Genomic DNA, 25,132 nt, shown 5'->3' on the forward strand with positions numbered 1-25,132 from the left:
TGGTTATATTAGCTATGTGATTTAAATTAGCTTGGTACATAAGTGTTGTGAATTAGCTGTTTTAGTGGACCCTTGGGCTGACCTGCGGGAGATTGGGGAGAGATGGACTATAGTCTCTGCTTGAGGGCAGGCCGGGAGGCCGATACCAGGCAGGCGATGGACGGTGAGCTTCACCCAGGAAGCTGAGACTCTCCCGGGAGGAGCCCATAGGAGCCCGGCCACTGGGACTTAGGAGATCACGGAAGCTGGAACTGAAGCAGGCAGGCAGGGATCTGGAATCAGGCAGGAACTGAAGCAGGACAGGTACTGGAACTAGGGATGTGAATCGTTTTTTGACAATTTAAAAAAATCATCCGATATTTTTTAAATCGTTAAAAATCGTTAGAGTGCGAGATACAATAGAAATTCCCCCGATTTAACGTGAAAAATCGTTAATGGGTTAGTGTCCACTAACGGGAGTTATTTGGGGGGAGGGTGGGAAAACCGGCACACCAAAACAACCCCTAAACCCACCCCGACCCTTTAAAACTAAACCCTTACCTTCCCCCACCCTCCCGAACCCCCCCAAAACTTTTTACGAGTACCTGGTGGTGCAGTGGAAGCCCCGGGACCGATCTCCTGCTCTCGGGCCATCAGCGCCATTTTGGCTGCCACTAATAAAAATGGCGCCGATGGCCCGATAAAAAAAATACCCACTGACCCTTTAAAAATTACCCCTTTGCTTCCCCCACCCTCCCAAACCCCCTCAAACCATTTTAAAATTACCTGGTGGTCCAGTGGGGGCGCGGGGAGCGATCTCCCACTCTCATGCCATCAGCTGTGCTAATAAAAATGGCGCTGATGGCCCTTTGCCCTTACCATGTGACAGGGTATCTGTGCCATTGGCCGGCCCCTGTCACATAGTAGGAGCACTGGATGGCCGGCGCCATCTTTAAAAATGTTCATGTTCTTCCTTGCTGGCCCAGGTCCTCCGTGGTCCTCCGTGGTCTTCATGTGCCAAGATGGTTCTTTGTTCCGTGTCTTCATGTTCCGTGTCTTCATGTTCCTGGTCTCGTTCCTCGTCGGAGCTCCTTTGTTGCCTAGTCCTGATGTTCCAGATGTTCTGATGAGCCTGTGTTCCAAGTTCCAAATGTTCCGTGTCTTCCAAGTTCCGAGTCTACCAGCTCTTCGAGTCCTCCAGATGGCCACCCTGAGGATAAATCCGTATAGATCCGGTTCCTATTTCCGGTCATTGGAGCCTTGTTTGGTTGGATCCCCTTCTGGTGCTTGTCTTGTTTCTGCGTGGTCCACGACCAACCTTCCTAGGTTGTGTAGGGTGCGCAAGCAGACAGGGTGGTCTGTGACCAGCCCATGGCGGGCTGTGTAGGGCGCCCTGAGGAACAGTGCCTCGTCGGAGCTCCTTCGTTGCCTAGTCCTGATGTTCTGATGTTCCTGTGTTCCAAGTCTTCCAAGTTCCGTGTCTTCCAAGTTCCGAGTCTGACAGCTCTTTGAGTCCTTCAGATGGCCACCCTGAGGATAAATCCGTATAGATCCGGTTCCTATTTCCGGTCATAGGAGCCTTGTTTGGTTGGATCCCCTTCTGGCGCTTGTCTCATTCTCACGTGGTCCGCGACCAGCCTTCCTAGGTTGTGTAGGGCATGCAAGCGGACAGGGTGGTCCGTGACCAGCCCATGGTGGGCTGTCTAGGGCGCCCTAGGGACAGTACCCACCTGCATGTTCCAAGTCCTCATCTGAGTCCTTCCAAGTCTTCATCTTGTTCCTGCCCTCAGCCTCCGTCTGGCCTCACACACTTGTCGTTCCCAAGCAGCAGGTCTGGAAGGGCTTTTGAGTGGCCGGAGGGCTACTCCTGAGACCAGCATTGCGTTGCTGGGTCTCACTGGTCCGTGTAGGTCCAGCGGAGGGCTGATCCTGCCTGGTTCCTGTTCTGAGTTCCTTGTCTCAGTTTCAGTCATGTATGTTCCTGCTCTGCCCATGCTTGCATGCTCTTACCTCCAACGGTTTTCTTGGGGCTCCTCCTTGAGTTTTGCCATGGTTCAGGGGCTCACGCTCTCCCATGAGCTAGCAACCGTGGCTCTGTGTCCTCACCACCAGCCGTAGGCCGTGCCTGCATCAGGATCCGAAGCCCATGGTTGCAACAGTCATAATGCCTCTACATTGCTCCATGGTGAGACCGCACCTTGAACACTCTGTGCAATTCTAGTCGCCGCATCTCAAAAAAGATATAGTTGCGATGAAGAAGGTACAGAGAAGGGCGACCGAAATGAAAAAGGGGATGAAACAGCTCCTTTATGAGGAAAGACTTAATACTTTAGGACTGTTCAGCTTGGAGAAGAGATGGTTGAAGGGGGATATGATAGATGTATTTAAAATCATGAGAGGTGTAGGACGGGTAAATGTGAATCAGTTATTTACTCTTTCGGATAATAGAAGGACTAGAGGGCACTCCATGAAGTTAGCATGTAGCACATTTTAAAACTAATCAGAGAAAGTTCTTTTTCACTCAACACACAATTAAACTCTGAAATTTATTGCCACTTGATGTGGTTAGTGCAGGTAGTGTAGCTGGGTTTAAAAATGGTTTGGATAAGTCCATTACCTGCTATTAATCAAGTTGACTTAGAAAATATCCACTGCTATTACTAGCATCAGTAGCATGGGGTAGACTTAGTTTTGGGGTACTTGCCAGGTACTTATAGCCTGGATTGGCCACTGTTGGAAACAGGATGCTGGGCGTGATGGATCCTTGGTCTGACCCATAAGAACATAAGAAATTGCCATGCTGGGTCAGACCAAGGGTCCATCAAGCCCAGCATCCTGTTTCCAACAGAGGCCAAAACCAGGCCACAAGAACCTGGCAATTACCCAAACACTAAGAAGATCCCATGCTACTGATGCAATTAATAGCAGTGGCTATTCCCTAAGTAAAACTGATTAATAGCCATTTATGGACTTCTCATCCAAGAACTTATCCAAACCTTTTTTGAACCCAGCTACACTAACTGCACTAACCACATCCCCTGGCAACAAATTCCAGAGCTTTATTGTGCATAGAGTGAAAAAGAATTTTCTCCGATTAGTCTTAAATGTGCTACTTGCTAACTTCATGGAATGCCCCCTAGTCCTTCTATTATTCGAAAGTGAAAATAACCGAGTCACATCTACTCGTTCAAGACCTCTCATGATCTTAAAGACCTCTATCATATCCCCCCTCAGCCGTCTCTTCTCCAAGCTGAACAGCCCTAACCTCTTCAGCCTTTCCTCATAGGGAAGCTGTTCCATTCCCTTTATCATTTTGGTTGCCCTTCTCTGTACCTTCTCCATCGCATGTTCTTATGTTCTTAAGATCTATTGAACAAGTCTTTCAGGGGACCTGCCCAAACTTCTTTGAATTCCCTTAGTATCCTGGATTGTATCTCACCAGGCCTCATGGCCTTGTCCACTTTCAGTTTTGCTAGTTCTACCCAAACACTCTCTTCTGTAAATGGGATTGTATCTATTCCACTCCCATCCATACTCTTGCTTACCAGCAACGGTCCTCCTCCAAGGTCTAATATTTATGCTTTTCCCTCAACTTTTCCTCCTTTCCCCCCCCCCACACAATGATCCTTTTCTCCTTTCAATCTTAAAATACCACCTCTAGTCTTCCTCCTTTCTCTGATGTATCTGAAAAATGTTTTATCACCTTGCTTTAACTTCTTTGGTGATTCTTTCTTCCACTGAGTTTTCTCCTTGTCTCTTTAAGCTTCATCAGATATTTTTTCCTGTGTTTCTCTTTTTGGATTTATTTATACTTTTGGAATACTAATCTTTTTTTGCCTTTATTTTTTCAGCCACCTCTTTGGAGAACCATATCAGTTTACTTTAGTGATGAGATTCAGCCAAACCTTTTGATTTGGCCTTCGTTATCGGCCCGCTGTGGGAAATTTTGTTTCTTGTGGTTTGGGCCGATTTTATTTCGTTTACCTGCCCTGAATTACAACGGGAGTTGTAAAAAAAAAGAAACCCAAACCCACCCCGACCCTTCAAATTTAATTATTTATTTAAATTTATTTAAATTAATTTATATACCGGAGGTTCCTGTATAATATACATATCACCCCGGTTCACAAAGAACAGTAACTATCGCTACAAATAGCGGTTTACATAGAACAGAATAAAAGAAGTTTTACATTGAACAAAACAAAGTAATAAGTTTTACATTGAAGTCAGCATGTGTAAATTTCTGATTAACAAAGGAAGAAAAAAATAGATCTGAATAACTCGTTGTGGGCTTGAAAAGACTTTTCTTCGTGTTCTTGGCTCTAGGGGAAAGCTTGTTTGAAAAGCCAAGTCTTAAGTTCCCTTTAAATGTAGAGTGGCATGGTTCTAAACGAAGGTCTGGAGGGAGCGAGTTCCAAAGTGAAGGGCCTGCTGTGGATAATGCACGTTTCCTCAGAACGGATTTCACAGGTTGTGTGATTAGTCTGTTCTGATAGGCGCTTCTGGTTGGTTTCACAGATGTGTGTAATTGAATTTGGAATGTTAGGTTGAGAGGTGCGATGTTGTGTAAGGCCTTATGTATCATCATTAAAGACTTGAACTGGATCCTGTATTTAATTGGAAGCCAGTGGAGATGGTGGAGAATTGGGGTGATATGATCTCTCTTTTTGGCATTTGATAGAATTCTTGCAGAGGCGTTCAGGACCATCTGAAGTGGTTTGATGGTGCATGCTGGAAGGCCTAGGAGGAGAGAGTTACAATAATCCAGCTTTGGGAGTATGATGGCTTGTAAACCATGCGGAAGTCTCTGTATAGGAGGAGAGGTTTGAGTTTCTTTAATGTTTGAAGTTTAAAGAAACATTCTTTTGTTGTGTTGTTGACGAATTTGTTGAGACTGAGTCTGTTGTCTATGATGACTCCCAGATCTCTAACTTGTTGTGTGGTGGAGAGCCCTGTGGTGACCGGATGTTGATTAGTGTTAGAATGTGAGGAAGGGGTATAGTTTTCCGGAGTTATAATGAGGATTTCAGTTTTGTTTTATTTAGAACCAAGTTGAGGCTGGTGAGTAGATTGTTGATAGCTGACAGACATTTATTCCAGAATGATATGGCTTTGTATATGGAATCTTCTATAGGGATGAGGATTTGAATATCATCCGCGTATAGGTAATGTCTTAGCTTAAGGTTAGTGAGAAGTTGACAAAGTGGGAGTAGATAAATATTGAAAAGAGTCGGGGAGAGGGATGATCCTTGTGGTACCCCCCTTTTGGATTCGATGGTGTGGGACTCTTTGTTATTTATCTTGACCTTGTATGTTCTGTTCTCCAAAAATGATTTGAACCAGTTAAAAACTACTCCTGTAATGCCAATGTCTATTAGGCGTTGCAGGAGGCATGAGTGGTTAACGGTATCAAACGCTGATGAAAGATCAAGGAGAGCGAGGAGGCAAGGTTGGCCCTTTTCTAGGTTGAAAATGATAGTGTCTGATAATGATGTTAATAATGATTCGGTATTCATAGACTTGCGAAAGCCAAATTGGTTTGAGGTGAGGATGTTGTTTTCGTCAAGATATTCTGTAAGTTGTTTGTTTACAACTTTCTCCATAACTCTGGCAATCAACGGGAGGTTTGCTATGGGTCTAAAGTTTGCTGGGTCTGAGGTGGGTAAGTTAGGTTTTTTGAGGAGCAGCTTGAGCATGGCTAACTTGAGTTGGTTCGGGACATGTCCTTGAGAGAAGGAGCAGTTAATAATGTCTGCTAAAGGTTTGGCTATGGTGTTGGAGATCAGACACAGTTTGTTGTATGGAATATGGTCTGATGGATGAGAGGATGGTTTTATCTTCTTGAGAATATTCTCTATTTCTAGAGTGGATGTGAGCTCAAAAGTGTTGAGTAGTGTTAGTGAAGTGTTAGGTTGTTTGACATTTGGGTGCGATGGTTGTTGATCTGTTGGGAGTGGTGGTTGAGCGGTTGAATGAGGTGTTTGTTGAGCGGGTGATTGCGAAGATTGGGGGGTGATGTTGATTACGTGTTTTGGATGTGTAGATGGTCCCTTGAGGGGAGCTAGAAGTGAAGTGATTTTGTTGTCGAAAAAGTCTGCTAGTTCGTTCGCTTTAGTGAGTGCTTGATCGTCTGGAATGGTCGGTGCCGGGGGTTTTGTGAGGGTTGATACATAGGAGAAAAGAGCTCTTGAATCAAAGATGAGGTGGTGGATAATTAATTGCACCCCCCACCCACCCGACCCCCCCAAGACTTACTGAAAGTCCCTAGTGGTTCAGCGGAGGTCCCTGGAGTGATCTCCTACTCTCAGGCCGTCGATTGCCAGTAATCAAATCACTTACCCCTAGATTCATCATTCTGCTATATCTATATTTCTAGCAGAATGATGAGGTGTGAAAAAAAAGGGTCAGGGGTGATAGTGGACAGCTGGCTGCATCACGGCGGTGTGGTTTTGCCTGCCGTGGTGTGGCTGTGCTGCACACTATCACCCCCATAGTGCCATGGGAAAAAATGTAGTTATTTCCCGCGGTGCTGCTGGTGATAATGTGAAAAACTCCACCTAAACCCCACCCACACTCCTCCTCTTCCCCTAATTAGAATAATACCATCTCGACGGGCCGGTATTGCGTGCGATAAGGCCATACCGTACGCGATACCGGCACATCACAGAATAAAGAATGACTCTGTTAGTGATTTCCTTCTGGCAGAAAGTATCAAACTGTACAGAGAATATTTATCTTCTTCACTTGAGAATCAATCTTCTTTGTGACTGAATGATTTTCAAAGCTTCAATAGAAATGGGAATACCAGACAATTTATTTTAGGTAATATATTTAACGGGGGGGGGGGGGGGTGGCGGAAGGGGGGGGGGGTAGAGTTTACATTTTTCAATAATCTGCAACAAGCATTTGGCCTGCCATCTGCACCTGCCTAAGGAGGATTTTCACCTCTGCCTTAGGAGGCCAAGAAGAGGTGCTGTTATTCCCTGCTGCTCAGCTAAGCAGGGACAACAGTGACCTGTCAGAGAAGAATAGAGCAATATTTTTTGGAGTGAGTTTTGTTCTGGTTATTTTGGAATTCTTTTGCCACCAGTTCTTACCTGCTCAGAAAGAAGGAAATTTTTGGATTTTGGACACTTCTTGGGAATTTTTACCACCAGGAGTGCAAACATTTGTTTACCATCAGAGAGAAAGAGAAATACATAGGGAGATCCAAGCCCCATGAGGAGCCTACATTCTAATATCTGGAGGGTTGGATCTTGCCAGTGCTTTGTCACTTAATAGATGTTAACTCAGCATTTAGAACTGAGGAAGGAAGTATCTTTCATTTGAAAAAGTTTGGGAGAAGGACATTGACTTCAGGATTCCAATTGTTGGTCTGAATTTTGGGATAAATTCCCAAGGGTATCTTTATCTGCTTATACTCAATCCAGTATTTTCATTTAAATTATAGTACACAAAACAAAGTGCCTTTACCTTTTTCTCACTGATTTTCTTCTGGCAGAAAATATCAAATTATACAGAGAAAAACTTCCCTCTGAATCTGCAGAGTTGGAGACAGAGTTTATACAATTGAAGGTCAATTTAGCAATATTTGGAATCTGTCTTTGACTGAAAGCCAAAATACTTGGAGGTCTATCATAGCTTGATTCTGAACAGCTTCAGGCACAATCTTTTCCCTGTACAATTTTAATTCACGTTCAGGAACCTCAGAGAAACCAGGTATTGCCAGAAAATGCTCATATTCTTCTAGCAGGACATAAACTTGCTGAGGATCAAATAACCTACAGCTTCAGTTAATTAAGACCCAGTTGGCCAAATGACAAATATTTGTCAAGCTTTTCAAAAGCTTCATAAAATGCCACTTTAAAGAGATCTAGACAGGCACATCTTTCAACAGAACATATGTTTTTGGCCTCCTTAAATTCAAAGAACTCGGAAATACTTTCTGAAGGGAGTTCTAGATGTGAACTGAAATATATCTGCAGTTCTTCTAGAAGATCCAATGCTTTATCAGGGTAGGGTTTCCTGCTCTCAAAGGCCAGATTTAAACTGAGAATTCTTTCACATTTTTTTGGCTATAAAATTGATCTGTACTCTTAACAATGGCAATATAGTTGGGTCATTCAGCATTTTCTGAATAGTGAGGTCTTATGCTCCACTTATCCCATGCTTCTGTTTCCACTCTCCATGTACCCTGTGCCGGTGATCCAGTTTCTCAAGGATCCTGAGCCAGAGGCCTCACACTCGTCACTTCACACTCCAGTCACCCTATGCTAATGGTTCTGCCTTTCCGACACCGAGTCAGCAGTGCTTCTGCCCATGCACCCTGACCACCCAGCAGAAGGTGCTCTTCTACAGTCTGACCGCACAGAAGGGGGTACTCTTCCACAGCATTACTGTCCAGAAGAGGGTGCTCTGCCAATCCTGAAGCACCCAGAAGAGGGTATTGTTCCAGATATCCAGCCCTCAAGCCAAACCAAGCCAAGCCTTGTTTGTCCAGTCAAGCCTCAACATGTCTACCCAGCCAAGTCCTGCCTTATTTACCTGACCATAGCCTCAATGAAAATTGGGACCCAGGAGGAGGGGATCTTAAAAGGGGGGGGGGAGTACTGTTAGGGTTTTGCTTGCTATGCAACCTTATCCTACATTCATGAAACCTCCCCACCAGCAGAGGTCATCAGAATGCATCATTAGTCTTGTCAATTTCCTCCTCACTGCCCCTGCCATACCCAAGTCCCAAGCCTATATAAAACTGTATTGCCATAGTAGTCTCTCTTCTCCTGGTGTCATTCCTGGCTCTGTGACCTGACCCTTGTTCTTGCCTTGCATTGCCTTGTGGCCTATGGGCCTTCTTGCCTTGCCTTCAGGCCTATCTTGCCTTATTGCCTGTTTTGAGGCCTCTGGCCTATTCTCTCTTGTATCCTGCCTTGGGTCCCTCAGGCCTATTCCGTCTGTTCCAAGCCTTGCTGCCTTCAGCCTTCTGTGTTCTTTGTTTTCCTAGTCTGCCATGTTGGTCTTGTCCTGTCTGTTCCAGTATCCAGTCTTGCCTGTAATAGTCATTTCCTTGTCTCACCCTTGTCTTTTCTAGTTCCAGGTCCTGCTTATTATCCAGCCTGCCTTGTCAAGCCTGAAAAGCCTGCCTGCCTTTCCAGCCTGCCTTATTCTACCTGCCAAACATGTCTGACTTCAGCCTTACCTGCCCGGCCTTGCATGCCCAGCTGTGCCTATTTGGCCCTGCTTTAAGCCTTGCCTCTCCAAGTCATGTTCCTGCCTGTGTGGACTCATCACAATGATGCACTGCCACTGCAGAGAGTTACTGGCCCCAGAACCCAAAAGCTCAACCTGTGGGGGAGGGGGTTGGCTAGGCAGAAGACTGGCCCTTGTCTTGTCCTGAGTCCTGCCCTGCAGTCTTGAGCCACTCCCCTAGTGGGTTTCCTGGACTCCAGGGCCCATAATAGTCTTTTTGTGGATGATACTAAAATCTGCAACAGAGTGAAGAAGCAGAAAGAATGAAACATGATCTAAGAAAGCTTGAGGAGGGCTCAAATGTTTGGCAACTTCAATTCAATGCCAAAAAGTTCAGAGTAATGCATCTGGAGTTACTGTTACATTCTTCATTGAGGGACTCTTTGAGAAACTGAAAAATTTTAACGTGATACTGAACAGCATGGAACCAGCTCTTCCAAAGTGTTCCGACAGGGCTTGGCGTACGGATGCTTCGGTAGCTGGAGATTTCTCTTGTAGTTTTTTGTTCATGAAACAGAGGTTCTTAGCTTTCCTATTACCAGTGTTAAAGAATATATTTTTGAAGCACCTTATACATGTATCAACAAACTGAAAAGACTTTCTGAATGATTCACCAACTAAGTTAACAATATGTGCCAAACAGTGATATGCACACAAGTTGGAAACACAGAATTAAATGCTTTTTTTCATATAACTAGCATTATCAGTATCGATTACTAAAATGCTGTTATAATCAATCTGATAATCATTTATCACTTTGACTACAGCTTGGGCAACAGTTGAGTGATTAACAACATCTAAAAACATTGGGGAATGCAAAGTGCGTTGAAAGCGGGCGCTGAGTGTTCAGCACCCGCTTTCTTAACGCACCCCAGGCATCTCTCCTGGGGACGCAATGCAATATTTAAATTAGGGCTCGCGCTGCCAAGAAGGTGCTAGGGGCAATTGTGCGCCCCTAGTGCCTCGACAGCACGCGCCCAAGAGAGGTCTGCTGTCAGTGGCTGTCTGCAGGTTAAGAAAATGGGCGCTGAATTTATCTGCATCTGTTTTCCTAACCGGCGCACATCCACAGCTTAGGAAAATGGACGCTGAATTTATCAGCGTCGGATTTCTAACCTGCATACATCTACGGGTTAGGAAAACGGACGCTGATAAATTCAGCATCCATTTTCCAAACCTGATTGCCGGCACCAAGTCTGACCAGCCCTAAGCTTCCTCCCTCTGAAGGGACCAATTGCCGATTGGTCTGTTCACTGTCACATGTCAGTGAAAGGACCAATCACCTTTCAGAAGGCTTTCCTGAAAGGGAATTGGTCCTTTCACTGACAAATGTTAGTGAAAATACCAATGGGCAATAATTGAAGGAGTGAATAAATTAATATTAAGGGCCCGACATTTTAATATTGATTTATTCACTCCTTCTGACCTGCTCTAAGCTCCCTCCCTGAGCGCACTGTATTGCATCGGCCCCATTGTATCTGCCAAAAAGGAGTTTACATGCCCACTGCAATCAGGTTCCAATGGTGCAAATAATATATTCAGATCTGATCTTGCATCATCATCACTTATTTCATCAAAGATAATTGCAATTTTTTTTATCTTTAAGCATCAGTTGTAAATTTTCTTTTTCATCAAGGTAGACATTTGGTAAATATGTTTCAGTCAGTTGGGTCCTTCCAGGAACTGTTCCACCATTCCAAATCCTGCTGTTCAGAAATTCCCTTCCAAGTGAGTGTTATGCGATATTTGCACTTGCAAGCATCTTCACCCATGTTTTACAAATCTGAAAGAGGAAGATTGAATATTCTTGAGTGCCTTTATCCAAGGTGACTCACACTAAATAATAAAAATCACATGAAAGTGCAAGAGTAAAGAGACTTACATCCACATATTCTTTCTCTGCCTGTGTTTTGATTTTCAGTGTACTTCTGATGGTCTTCTGGCATTTGACTCTTCCATTCTGTTGATGATTACCTTTCTTCAGTTTGTGTTTTTTGGATGCATAGTGATCCAGAATCAGAATCACAGATTGGTGGACATGATTGAGAACAACATTGCAGAATGTGCGGAATAATTTGTTTTCATGCATGCATTTTTGCTGGGAATTCTCAAACACGAGATCCTGGTATAGAAATTCTTGATGCATGTGAGGGGTGATGCATGTGAGGGATGCAAATGGTGACTTCTAGGCTTGACTGGCAACATTGAGAAGTGGTACTTAGCTTGAGGAGTGCTCAATGGTTTGGCAGCTTCAATTCAATGCCACAAAGTTCAGAGTCATGCAATGTGAAATAAAGAGCACATAATTACAGAGTGCATGGTTAGCTATGGCTTTCCTCCCAGAGAATCAAAAAGATAAGTTTAAATTCACTATCTTATGTAACATTTTGAAGACATATTGTTTCATTGTTTCATTGTTTCAAATAAGCCTGATACTTCACTTTCAATGCATATCCTGCTTCAACGGCAGGGGAGAAGAAAAACTGATACTTCACGCATATCCAGCATGGCTCTCTGCTTCAACGGCAGGGGAGATGAAAAACTGATACTACAAGCATATCCAGCATAGCTCCCTGCTTCAACAGCAGGGGAGAAGAAAAACAACCAATAAGGGCTGAATGGCACGGTCTGGGTAAAGCAGATGGGCATGGGTGTAGCTTGCTTATTGCGGCGGTTACTTCCCCTACTTCCCCTACTACCCATAACTAATCAAGCTTGATATTTCACTTGGTTGCAGCTCCATCACTGCTCCTCTACATTAATGGTGGGGGTGGAAGGGAAATAGAACCAAAGAGCTAAGAGAAACAGATAAGTATGAGAAAAAAATGTGAAGCTTGCTGGGCAGACTGGATGGGCCGTTTGGTCTTCTTCTGCCGTCATTTCTATGTTTCTATGTTTCTATATGTTATGTACAGAAAAAATATTGCTTAAAAAAAGTATCAGAAAAACACAATTATAGCAATCTGACCAATGATTATAATTTCAGTACATTGATGGGAAAGTTTGAATGCAGCCCTAGTACTGTATGATGGTCACTTTATAATTAATAATATATTGCTATTGTGGGCTTCTCGCATCTCTCTCAGAATACCTGTTTGATCAGTGAGATTTCACTTATAGATTGAACTTGTTATTCTTTCACTGCTTGGGTTCGTGATTAATTCGTCTGTCAGCAGTGGCAGCAGTTGGTACTGCTGGCAGATGAGCCAAGTTGGCAAGGACCACAGCAGTTGGTGTTACCCCCCACCTGAGTGTCCATGCCAGATCCCCTTTCCTGCATGGGCTCTGAGGCAACTGCACCTCCACCTCTGATTGCAGTGGAAGTGGCTTGTCCAATGGCTGCATCATGCACTGCCATATGGGAGACTTGAAATGAATCCCCCACATGCTCGCTCTCTCTGTCTCCTCTCTCTCTTACATGAAATCAGACACATGCTTTCTCTTACATACCATCTCTAACACACATGTTCTGTCTCCCTCACATGCAATCTCTGTCTCACACACACACACACACACACACTCTCTCTCTCTCCTCCACACATACACAGACTCCCAGGCAGATACCTACCCACCCACACCAGCTCACAACAAACACAAGGGCTCAGGGCCTGGGCCACTTCTTCAATCACCAGCAGGATAAGGTTCATTGGCAACCCTGGGGTCCTCTCTCTTTTTCACCATGGTGGAGGTGGCATGAGAGGAGGTAAACAGGGACAGAAGCAGAGGTCAAAGGAGGATTCATATTTCCATTTGTTCTAGGCCAGGGATTGGCAACACTGGACAGCTGAGCAGACAACGACCACCGCCGCTACTGAATCAGGAAGCTAGCTCCAAGCCTCACACGCAGCAGCAGGAATCACGTTAAAACCAAATGTCATCTCCTCCTGCTGTGGGGCCGGTCTTGCCAGCAGGAGATAATGTTTGGATAAGTGCAACTTCTGCAGCAGAAGTCAGAGCATGCTCAGTTGTCTAGTGCCATGGAACACATGCCAAAGGCTGCGGACCTCTGGCCCAGAACAAATGGAAATATGAATCCCCTTTGACCTGTGCCCCTGTTCTTGTTCACCTGCTCTCCCCTCATACCTCCACCCCCACCCCGGCCTAGAAACAATGAAAATACGCATCCTCCTTTGACTTCAGTTACTGTCCCTGTTTATCTACTCTCTAACCGCCACCCACCATTTATTCCCCTTCTCCGTTTGAGCACTGTCATCTCGTACATTTATTTACAGCCCATTACCCTCTTTCTCACTCACAGACTGTGTAGAAATATGCTGCATTCCACTCTTGAGTCTTCAAAAGCTGCTTAATCGGTGGTAACGCTGAAGGCCCCTGCCCAAGTCTTCAGCATACCTGTGAACTTCTGAGTTCTGCTCATCCAGAGATTTCTCAAGACTAGTGGGGGAGGAGATCAGATCCAATATTCTGTACCCTGCCTCTTGCATGAAGTTCATTCTTTCATTGTATGTGCAAACGAAACCCAATATAAACCCGGTACCTTCAGTTCTGTAAATAAGGACTCTGTGACCAAAGGAACACCCCCCCCCCCCCCCTGCAACACACACACCCATATACCTCCATCAAGGAGGCGGAGCAGGATATTTTCCCCTGCACTTCAACATACACAAACATTCTAATGTCATCTAAATAACAGTAGCACAAACTCCCTCCACTACCAGGCACATTGTGAAATATTACAAAATACTGCAAAAAAAAAAATTATTTAAAAATATCCCACCCAACACAGCACACATGTAGCAAACCTGACATACTAAAGCCGCACTAATTAACAGGACTCCAACAGCAATAACTCTCCTATGAAAAGGTAATGCAGTGCTGCAAATTATACACTGGGCCTTACAACACCTATATACCTCCTTTTGGGTAAACCACAATGAACAAGACTGCTATAGGTCCCTACACAATAGCAGAATACCGCAGCTCGATCGTACTTGCAGAAAATAGATAGACCATCACCAAATAGAGAATAACTGAGCCTAATTAGAAATGTGCAGGCAAAAAAATGAAATGGAAATCCCCCAAAAAAACAGACTCTGTGTGCAGTACAAAACTAGAATACCGATTTCCTCTTTCTTCTGCGCATAGCAGCTTCTCCCATTGTCCCACTGCTAGTCTCTCTCTCTCTCTTTCACCCTGCCCACCAGAGAATCGGGGATGGGGAGAGAATCAGGGGAGGAGAGGAGAAGTCCAGAAGTGGGGGAGAGCAGAGAAGAGTAAAAGGGAGGGCATATTCGTGCGTAGCTAGCATGTATTCATGTATATACTATTTTTATAAACATCACAAGTCCATGTGTATTTTCATTTTTGAATATACATTTTACTGGCGCATAAAAAAGGGTGGTCTAGGAGGTTGTTCTGGAGTGGCATCAGAAGTATGAGCAGAGGTTGCTATTTTAGGAGATAGCCATACATAAACGATCAAATTTATTTGTACAATTTTACAACCTTTTATTTGACTAGAGCAAATGCAATTGGACGTCTGTTGTCTGCAATTTGTAGGTGGGAGACCAGAGTGAACTGGATGAGCTGGAGACAAACTGGGTGCGCAGGCAGAGGTATGAGTGAACTGTGATTTCAAGTACACATACAAATAAGTACTTTCAAAATGGTATATGCAAATACCAGGTGGGTTTATTATGTGTACATATTCGTGTATGTTTATAAAATAAGAAGAGAAAGTAAGTGATTTCATTGCTTTGCAAATACTCGCACCAACTGAAACGTATGCACATACTTTCAGAGCTCCCGCTGCACAGTTTATAAAGCAGAATGGAAATTCTGTGTGTAAATGAAATACTATGAAAATGTTTGAAGGTTAGGATCCCAATGGGGGATAAAGTGACTTGACCAAGATCACAAGGAGTGTCGGAAGGATTTGAGCCTTGGCTTACAGCTTGCTGTTCTATCCACTAGGATGGTCTCCACACTAGTTGTTCCTGCCGTGCTGGCTCCTTTTTAAAAAAGAGATCAGCCGGATGACATCATATTATTTTATGACAATAAAGTATTTCAGCTGTAAGGTATGATTATAAACAAGTTTTATGGCCACAAAGCTTGCTTTAATGGTAATATTGCTTTACGGCCATGTTATGTCCATTTTATTGCTTTGGGGCAGGCCATTATTTTAAAAAGGTAGCTGGTGGGTAGTAGGCAACTGGATTGATCTTGTTCCTTTCTGCATCCAACGACACCAGGGAAGGGGGTAAGTGACGTCTGGGTGGGCTTTGGCCCCAACATATTTCCAGGGGGTGTGGAAAGCAGGGGGCCAAGAGGAATGGGGAGGCCCCAACATATTTCATGGCAGTGGAGAGAGCAGAGGAGCCCATGAAGTCACTCACTGGCTTTTTTTGCGGGGATGGGAGGGAGAAGAGAAGCCCTAGATGGACTTAGTCGTGTCAAACAGCATTGGTAGCCTGGGGAGGCTCCTCTCTTTGCTTCTGGTAAACCAACTGAAAAAATCCAAAAGTTTTTTTATATTTTTCTTGGGTAAGACAATATGCGATTTCATGATGAAAAACACATTTGTTTGAAATGGATGCTTGTTCATATTAATAAGCAGTTTTGCATGATATTGCATGCAGCATCTCACTAATTTTCAATATAAATACAATTTTGCATGTAGTGGACCATGTGCTGAAAATTTGAGAAAACCTTTGCGAATGGGGCTTGGCATGCTAAAATGCTTGAATGCCATGGATTTTGGGATTTCCCTGTAATTTTACCATGAAACTGATTGTAGAAATTTCCACAATTTATTACATATATCTCAATGTTCTTTAAGTCAACATTTGTAAGATTTGCAAGACTTATCAAGTGCAAATAATTGTACGTTTGAGTATTCTCTAGATCCTCAGTTCCTTTTCAGGACAATATATTAAGGGGGCTATTTTCTAAAGCTTAGCTCACGCATGCGCTAGCTACATCGGGGCGGAGTCGGACCTGGAAGAGGAGGAGTCGGGGCGTCAATGGGGCCGACTCTGTGAAGACAGCGCAGACAGCGAAACGGTAAGGTTCCGTATCGCTGCCTATTCGGCGCGACGCCGGCAGCGATCGCACCGCAGAGGTGCAATCACTGCCGGCTAGCGCAGGACCGCCCCCCGCTTCCCCCCCCCCCCCCCCCCCCCCACCATTACCGCTGGGATTCACTATGCCTTGCGGCATTAGTGAATCCAGACCTAAGTGTAAAAAACAATTCAATAAAAATAGATTACTTGTGTAACCATGACACACAATCTCAAGAAATTGTGCTAAACACATTTTTAACCTTAGCCATAGAATCCACTTCTGAGTTACTGCTGCTGCTGCTGAAAACTGGATCCTTACTAATGATGCTCAGTTGTGTTATCTTCTGTGAAAAAAAAGATTTGGATATTCACATGCAGGATGCACTTTTATTTTGAGGGACCACAGGATAAAACAAGCAAGTGGAGGAAAAGGTGCCAGTACTCGGTACCGGCTCGTAACCCCTGAAAAAAAGTTGTGTTCCATTGCTTTATATTTTTTTGCATGTTCCATGTACCTTAGCTACCCATCACCCTTCCTCTCATCCCTGAATTTTGTCATACTCTGGTTTACCCGGTCATCAACATGCAAATGGTGCTGCACTGGGATTACTGTCTGTAATTATACTCTAAACTGACCAGATGCTGAAATCTAGTAGGACCAGGCAAAAAAAAAAAACAAAACACCCAAAACAAAAAAACCCCTTTTTTTTTTTTCAATTATTCCTCTATGTGTTAGAAATATATATGTGTAGAAAAGCCATAGGGTAGAATATATTCCATATTGTCAAAAAATATTTTATTTCAATTTCAAATATTTCAAATAAGCATTTCAACTGCATTTTAAGAGAGTGATCGTGGGCTTTTCCATTTGCTCAGTGGCATTCAAATTTCACAGTAATATCAATTTATTATCAGAAAAGGATGGAACCATTTAGATTTACATGTGGAAGTCATTCACCCATTCAGTACGCTTGCCATAAATCATCTTCTACAGAGCTCAAAGGTGATAATTAACCATTAACCTTAAGAAACAGATCATGCTTTGCATTCTGAAAAAGGTTCTTTTCAGGTGCTCTTAATGCCATCACTCAGATCAAGAGCTCACAGTGGTCAACTATAAAATATTAATTAAAAATTGAAACTGAAAATGTGTGTTGCATTTTATCTGGGATCTTTATCATTTGCAAATTCCACCATGAGATTTACAAAATACTTAAAAACAAAAAAAAGCCCCCAAAATCCCTTATTTAGTTTTCTTACATCCCTAAATTTTCTCAAGGCCAAATTTGATTGTATTGTTTTAACATAACCACAATCTGCCATTTTCTGGATTAACTTTTTGGTTGGAGACCTTTTATCATTAATATATTAATTTCTATACACTGTTCTTGGATCATACAGACCTTTATAGCTTGACAGTGATACCACATGCTAATGTTACAAAATCCTCCAGTGCAACAGTAATAAATCTGAACATGGTGCAAAGTCCCTAATACCCAAAAGAATAACATCTCTGGGTAGAAAAATGATCATCCATGCCAGTTTGTAGTGCTGATATACATTGCAGCACAGACTGCAATAAAGCCATAAATGTATGAGGCTATCTGAGGAGCAATGGCTTTTCCTGCTGGCACCTATGGATTGCTTGCGGCAATCTTCAGCTTTCTAGCAGGCTGAACTCTTCAGCTGGGGGATTATTCTAATGTCCATAGTAACCCAGTGAGCTTTGTAACTTCAGAAATCCTGCCCCATGCCCATATTCTGTTGCTGTTTCTGTACAGTGGGTATTCTATGTAGATAGCCACTATTTATACTAGCCTAGTTCTTTTAGAAACCTAGGACATGACCAATCAATTCTAGACAGATGGTCACCAGACATTGACATTCATTGACCTTGCCTTCTTTATTCATTGCTGACATTTTATTAGCTTTTTAATTTTTTTTTGTTTGTCTGCATTAACATTATAAAAAAAAAACAAAACTAGGTTTAGGTTTATTAAATATCGATTGAAGCAATTTTTTTTTTTTTTTTACTATTTTCTGTTTGCTGCTATTTACCAATAAACTTTCCCTCACTTTCGGACTGGTGCTGACAGCTATGCATTTTGTCATCATTGATTAGATTGTTTTCCAGAACAATCTAGAATAATTGCTGGCATTTGTATAGCTAGTAATTAATTCCAACCATATCGTTGCAAAAACAGATTAGTATGCAGATGCTTTCCTTGCTCTTATTTTAATTAGTTTAATGATCTGTTAAAGAGCCACAAATAATAATGTGGACTTATTAGTAGAAGTTAACAAGGCTTATGCTGTGTATAAAAAAAAACCCTGAACTCTAAATGAGCCCTTCCCAATATACTTTGCTATTGATTACAGCAAGAGGTGACAGACAATCAGGCCATTTTAAGAGAATATCTGATTACATTGATGATTAGATCACATTCTGCAAATATGCTTGTTTGACTATAATTTCGTTGTGATGTCTACCTCAGTTTTTTCAATTCCAAAGTCAATCTTTTGTGCCAAGGGTCCTTAACCTTTGATCACTCAGGGGACACATCTAAAGACTTAAATGTCTGTGGTGCATAGATTGCAGTTACAGTATATTGATAAAACATCCTTAAAAGATCCCAAGTTAAAAAAGAACACACTGGTTGATAGGTTTTTGCCCTGTTTGCTCACAAGCTGAAGCTTAATCAAATGAGGGTATGTACTGTGCCATGCCAGACAAACATATTTAGAGACTGCATTTTCCATAGAGACTATGGCCATATGAATATTACTCAAAACAATACCATAATTAAAAAAAAAACAACAACACAACACTGAAGAAATTTTCAAAGGAGTTCAGTGTGGGAAAATAGCATATACGCACAGAAGTAGCATGTATTCATGAATATGCTATTTTATAAACATCCAAAATACGTGTGCATTTTCAGGGTTGCGCTCACTTTTTACCAACGCAAAAAAAATAAAAATGTCTAGGGGTGTCCCGTGGTGGGGATAAGAAGTACGTGTGCTAGTTGCTATTTTATAAGTGAGATACATGTATAAATTATCAAACTTATCCATACAATTTTACACTTGCTAATTGACTAATGCAAGTGACATTGCACTTATCTGCAATCTTTGGTTGGGAGGTCTGGGCAAACCTGTGGGGCAGAAGTGGCTCAAGGCAATCTGTTGCCTGAGGTGAGGGATGAGATGGCATCTCCAGTGCTCCAAGGCACAGAACAGGTCAAATCAAGGAGAGGGTCAAGGGCGGTGGTGGGGTTCTCTTGAGTCTGGCTTCTTTGGTGATTTGAAATACTGCAGAAGGGAGAAAGCAGAGGTCAGAAGTCCCAAAGAAATGGCAGATAGTCAGTGATACATTTCTGGGAAGCTGGCAAACCTGCCACACTCACAGGTACCCTACCACCTGCCCCCCCCCCCCCCACAGTTCCCTATCGTTTGTGGGTGATGGGTGAGTGGTGGGGGTCTGCATGTAGTGGCCTCTCTTCTGGTCAGTGCAAGGGTATTAGGTGCCCTAGGCAAATTTTACAATCCTGGTGCCCTCTTATTCCCATCCTCACCATACACAATTAAAAACTGTGCATTTACAATAACAGATTTTACGTGATAAAGGACATTCATAGTCTTCTTAGGTAAAAATATCATAACAACAAGCATATTATTTTTACATGCACTGCTGTGGTGTAAAACCAGAAGACCCTGCAAAAAAGATTCTTGGAACCCATATGATATTGGGCATATTGTAAAACGTGTTTGATGTGGGATGGACCCTCAAAAAACACAGAAACATAGAAATGATGGCAGAAAAAGACCAATCGGCCCATCTAGTCTGCCCAGCAAGCTTCCACACTTATTTCCCCATACGTATCTGTTTCACCAACCACCAACTTCAGGGCTCTTGTTGGTTTGATTCAAATTTCCTGCCATCCCCTGTCATTGATGCAGAGAGTAATGTTGGAGTTGCATCAAAGGTGAGCATAAGGCTTATGGTTAAGGGTTGTAACCGCCGCATCAAGCAAGTTACCCCATGCTTGTTTACCCAGATTACACAGATCGATGCCTTGTTGGATGATGTCTGAATGTAAATCCTGTTTTCCTCACTTCCCCCTACCGTTGAAGCAGATAGCAACGCTGTATATGCTTTCAAAGTGATGTATCAGGTAGAGATGTGTATCGTGTGATCGATCGTCTTAACGATCGATTTCGGCTGGGGGGGGAGGGAATCGGATCGTAGCGGTTTTGTTTTTATAAATATCGTGTAAATCGGGGGAGGGCGGGAAAACCGGCACACTAAAACATCCCTAAAACCCACCCCGACCCTTTAAAATAAATCCCCCACCCTCCCGAACCCCCCCAAAATGTCTTAAATTACCTGGGGTCCAGTGGGGGGGGTCCCGTTGTGATCTTCCACTCTCGGGCGTCGGGCGCGTTGATAGAAAATGGCGCCGGCACCATTTTGATTCCTGTTCCCCGACGTCACGAGCGTAGGAGATCGCTCCCGGACCCCCGCTGGACCCCCAGGGACTTTTGGCCAGCTTGGGGGGGCCTCCTGACCCGGCACACAAGCAAAATGGCGCCGGCCATATGGTCATATTGCCGTACAGCAAAATGGCGCCGGCCGTACGGCAACACGATTCGAGTGCAGGAGGTCGTTCCCGGACCACCGCTGGACTTTTGGCAAGTCTTGTGGGGGTCTGGAGGCCCCCCCCAAGCTGGCCAAAAGTCCCTGGGGGTCCAGCGGGGGTCCGGGAGCGATCTCCTACGCTCGTGACATCGGGGAACAGGAACCAAAATGGCGCCGGCGCCATTTTCTATCAACGCGCCTGACGCCCGAGAGTGGAAGATCACAACGGGACCCCCCCCACTGGACCCCAGGTAATTTAAGACATTTAGGGGGGGTTCGGGAGAGTGGGGGATTTATTTTAAAGGGTCGGGGTGGGTTTTAGGGATGTTTTAGTTTGCCGGTTTTCCCGCCCTCCCCATTCCCCTCCCCCTTCCCCCGATTTACGATTTTTGACGATAAATCGGGGGAATTCCTATTAAATATCGCCTCTAACGATTTTTGACGATTTAAAATATATCGGACGATATTTTAAATCGTCAAAAAACGATTCACATCCCTAGTATCAGGCTTAATTGGTTTAGGGTATTAACCGCCGTAATAAGCAGCTACCCCCATGATTATTTGTTTACCCAGATTGTGAAGTTCAGCCCTCGTTGGTTGTTACCTGAATGTAAATCCTGTTTTCCACTTTTCCCCCTGCCGTAGAAGCAGAGAGCAGCACTGTATATGTATTCAAACTGATGTATCAGGCTTAATTGGTTTAGGGTAGTAACAGCCGTAATAAGCAAGCTACCCCCACGCTTATTTGTTTACCCAGTTTATGAAGTTCAGTCCTTGTTGGTTGTCAGAATGCTAATCCTCTTTTCCACATTTCCCTTTGCCATTGAAGCAGAGAGCAATGTTGGGGTTGCGTTAGACATGCAAGGGATTTTTTGAGTAAGGGTAGTAATAACCAGGTAGTAGTTAACATTCCAGCAAGCCACCCCCATGGCTCTACTCTTCATTCCCATCCTCTAGCCTTTATGGATCCACAGTAATTATCCCATGCCGCTTTGAAATCTTTCACAGTTTTAGTCTTCACCACTTCCTCCAGAAGGGCATTCCAGGCATCCACCACCGTGAAGAAATACTTCCTGACATTGGTTCTGAGTCTTCCTCCCTGGAGCTTCAAATCTTGACCCCTAATTCTACTGATTTTTTTCTATTGTAAAAGGTTTGTTGTTGACCATGAATCATAAAAATCTTTCAAGTATCTGAAAGTCTGTATCATATCACCTCTGCTCCTCCTCTCCTCCAGGGTTTACATATTTAGGTTCTTTAATCTCTCCTCATAAGTCATTTTATGAAGACCATCCACCTTTTTGGTCGCCTTTCTCTGGACCACCTCCATCCTGTCTCTATCCCTTTGGAGATACAGTCTCCAGAACTGAACACAGTACTCCAGGTGGGACCTCACCAAGGCCCTGTTCAAGGGGATCATCACTTCCTTTCTCTTACTAGAAATTCCTCTCTCTATGCAGCCCAGCATTCTTCTGGCTTTAGCTATCACCTTGTCACATTGTTTCGCCAACTTCAGATCATTAGACACTGTCACCCCAAGGTCTCTCTCCTGCTCCGTGCATATCAGCCCTTCACCTCCCATCAAATACAATTCTTTCGGATTTCCACTCCCCATATGCATGACTCTGCACTTCTTGGCATTGAATCTCAGCTGCCATATCTTTGACTACTCTTCCAGCTTCCTTAAATCACGTCTTATTCTCTCCACTCCTTCTGGCGTGTCCACTCTGTTGCAGATCTTAGTATCATCTGCAAAAAGACAAACCTTGCCTTCTATCCCATCCGCAATGTCGCTCACAAAGATATTGAACAGGACCAGTCCCAACACCGATCCTTGTGGCACTCCACTTAACACCGCTCTCTCTTCAGAGTAAGTTCCATTTACCGTCACACATTGTCTTCTGTCCGTCAACCAGTTTGCAATCCAGGCCACCATCTTGGCACCCACTCCTAAGCTTCTCATTTTATTCACAATCCTGTGCGGGACCGTATCCAAGTAGATGACATTGAGCGCTCTTCCTCTATCCAATTCCCTAGTCACCCAATCAAAAAAGTCAATCAGATTTGTCTGACAGGACCTTCCCCTGGTGAATCCATGCTGCCTCTGGTCCAGCAATTCTTCCGATTGGTAGATAGTTCATTATTCTTTCTTTCAGCAGCGACTCCATTACCTTTCCCATCACCGAGGTGAGGCTAACCGGCCTGTAGTTTCCAGCCTCCTCTCTGTTCCCACTCTTGTGAAGCGGGAACACTACCGCTCTTTTCCAATCACTCGGTACCACTCCCATTTCTAGGGATCTGTTGAACAGGTCACTCAGTGGACCCACCAGTACATCTCTGAGCTCCCTCGGTATCCTGGGATAGACCTCATCAGGTCCCATGGCTTTGTTCACTTTTATTTTTCCTAGCTCTTCCCATACATTCTCTTCTGTAAACGGAGTTACATCTACTCCACTCCCCTCCAGTTTCTTATTAACTATCAACGGTCCTTCTCCAGAGTCCTCTTTAGTGAACACCGAACTGAAGTATTCGTTTAATATTTCTGCCATTTCTTCGTCTCTCTCCACACATTGATCCTTTTCACCTTTCAATTTCACACACAGACATGCTTCAGGCTCTCTAACACACACACACATACAGGCTCCTACTCTCTCTTAAGCACACATTCTCTTAGGGCCTCCCCCTCTCTTTTTGGCTGCTGTGGGATGGGATCCACGGCAGCTTTCAGGGCCTCTCTTTGAGCCACAGGGGGATGGGCTCTGCCAGGCTTTCAGTCTTTGGGCCATGGCAGGATGGGCTGTGCTGCAGCCTCCCCACACTTTTGATCTATGGTCTGCAGCTGGATGGGCGTCTCTTTGGGTCTGATCTTTAGTAAGGTGAAGAGTGTACCATAGGAGTGGTTTTTTTTTTTTGGTTGGGAACATTTTTTCGCTCTCAAACTTTTGCTGCCTAAGGCGGACACCTCACCCTGCCTCATAATAGAACCTCCCCTGTTGCAGGTTCAGGGTGAAATGCTAAAGGGTGTAAATGAAAAGGAGATGGACTGGGTGAACTTTCAGACGTATCGGCAAACTGGTAATACACATGTAAGTATTTTCAAAATGGTATTCGCGCATACTTTATAAAATACCTGCCTCTGGGTAGAAATCAGGGTTATTATGTAAATGTTATATTTTTTTTGCATATAAGTTTATAAAATAGGTAGAGAAAATGAGCGCTTCCATGCATAAGAAATATTTGCGTGTATTGAAACAAATGCACTTACTTTCAGAGCAGAACTACATGGCATTTTATAAACTGTTCAGCTTCCACTGTGCAGTTTATAAAAAACTAGGATAAAAGTCTATATACCCGCTTATATATGCAAGTGCGGTACCACAAATAGGTTTGATAGTTGGTCTCTGTTGATAAGAGAAATTTAAAAAATAACTAAGAAGAAATTGATCTAAAGGATTTTTTTTTTTTTTAGTCTTTTTTTTTTTTTTTCTCCTTTATCTTTTGGTCATCAATGTTACAACGTTATTGTTAAATTTTGAACTTATGTACACTGTTCCAAGTTTCATAACCTTGTTCTATGTAATGCCTTTTGGCAATTTTCATGTTCTGTTTCAATGTAAACCGATGTGATCTTTATTTCATATAGGAACACCGGTATATAAAAATCTAAAAATAAATAAATAAATAAATATTGGACAAAATGCTAAATCAGCAATAATAAACCATGCCCAAAACATAATTGTCAGTCCAAAAATGTTTAATTCAAAATAATCAAACATGAAATCAGTCATATTGAATTCCCAAAGTTCAAAATATTAAAAAAAAAAAAGCAAAAGAAATCCAAATTAAAAAAAAATCAAAGTACCAAAAGTGCTACAAAAAGGAATGAGCACAGTGAACAAAATTTGTCTGGACTTAAGGAGTTTGGGACTGAGACCTATAACTTGATACATTGAAGTAGCTGAAAAATGGATCGTGTCAGTGTCTGATGTTTGGAACAAACTCTTCAGCTTGAAAGGTATCTGGCATCTTGAAGCAAGCGTTATTATAATTATTATTACTAATTTCTATTATTATACCAGATGTATACAGGGCTATACATCAACTTTTAAGAGAAGTTTTGGTTTGAAATGTTGGGGAAATTTTCCAGCCCTTTTGGAATGTAGATTGTTTGAAACTGAATTTTTGTTGCATTTAAAGCTTTTTACTTTTGAAATATTTACATTTAACATTTTTTCAGTTTTCA

The 25,132-nt window shown here is 43.2% G+C and overlaps 1 protein-coding gene across 39 annotated transcripts in view; it reads left to right on the forward strand.

Annotated features, from left to right (window-relative positions):
* Positions 1-25,132, forward strand: part of PNPLA4 (patatin like phospholipase domain containing 4) — a 624,040-nt gene that overhangs the window by 423,423 nt on the left and 175,485 nt on the right. For 28 of the 39 annotated variants that reach the window (XM_029604426.1, XM_029604427.1, XM_029604391.1 and 25 more), the window contains one exon: positions 14,746-14,801. The exons of the other annotated variants lie outside the window; for them this stretch is intronic. The gene's annotated coding sequence lies outside the window, so the exon portion shown is untranslated. Of the gene's footprint in view, positions 1-14,745; positions 14,802-25,132 lie in introns of those variants that run through there. 39 annotated transcript variants of the gene reach the window in all.

The sequence above is a fragment of the Rhinatrema bivittatum genome, chromosome 5 (genome assembly GCF_901001135.1).
Source record: "Rhinatrema bivittatum chromosome 5, aRhiBiv1.1, whole genome shotgun sequence".
In the NCBI taxonomy this organism is placed as follows: Eukaryota; Metazoa; Chordata; class Amphibia; order Gymnophiona; family Rhinatrematidae; genus Rhinatrema; species Rhinatrema bivittatum.